The sequence below is a fragment of the Hyaena hyaena genome, unplaced genomic scaffold (assembly GCF_003009895.1).
Source record: "Hyaena hyaena isolate Hyena2069 unplaced genomic scaffold, ASM300989v1 scaffold_757, whole genome shotgun sequence".
NCBI lineage: Eukaryota > Metazoa > Chordata > Mammalia > Carnivora > Hyaenidae > Hyaena > Hyaena hyaena.
Window position 1 is genome coordinate 816,723 of NW_024081392.1, and position 1,057 is coordinate 817,779.

Consider the following 1,057-nt stretch of genomic DNA (forward strand, 5'->3'; position numbering starts at 1 on the left):
ACAGCAAGAACAAAGCAAGATTCCCTCTCCATGAGAGATTCTTGAATACTAAGAACAAACTGAGGGCTGATGGGGGTGAGGGAGAGGGGAAGGAGGGTGATGGGCATGGAGGAGGATACTTGTTGGGATGAGCATTGGGTGTTATATATTATATATGGTTATATATGTTATATATGGTTATATGAAACCAACTTGACATTAAACTATAAAAGAAAAAAAAAGATTCCTTCTCAATAACATTTAGATGAGAAGAAGACAGCATTGGCTACCATATACAGCATCACATATAGCACCATCAACTGCTATATACAGCAGGGAATTTGTAGCAGGCCGTGTTCTAAGTGTTTTGCCTACATTACTTCATGTATTTTTCAAAACAAATCCATGAGATAGGTTCAATAGTTCTTCTCATGATCCCCATTTTACAGATGATGATGTGAAACACGGAGAGTGCAAGTCCCCCTTGCCATATGTCCCACAGTTAGTACAAGGAAGAACAAGGGTTCAAATCCAGACAGTTTGGCTCCAGAGTCCATACACATAACCCCAGAGCCTTGAGGAATAAAATGGTAAAGAATATTGTGGTAAGAAGGCTGGTCTGGCTAGGATGTGGGGAAAGGCCTCCCTAGGAAGGCATGTCTGAGTTGGAGACCTAAATAATGAAGAAGAGGTATTTGTTTGAAAATCTGGAAGGAAACATTCCAGGCGCAAAGAACTTCAAGTAAAAAGGCTCTGAGTCCAGGATGAGATTCGTATGTTTAAGGTCAGAAAGAAGGAGGACAATGGAGAGAAATGAGGCCTTAGCCACAGTTAGGTTAGAGCTATAGAGACATGGGGTGAAGTATCACCTTCAACACATATTAGGTGCTATTTTTCTTTCTACATTGTTATTTCCTAATCAACTGCATTAGTCTCTTCTGTGGAATAATGTGATCTGCATTACATTAGAAAGTCTTAGAACACTGACAAGGCACGTAATAAGTGTTCAAACTTTTGTTCCTCTTGTTTCTGTTCTCCCATGCTATCCCTACCTACCCAAGGGCTCTGGTGCAACCGG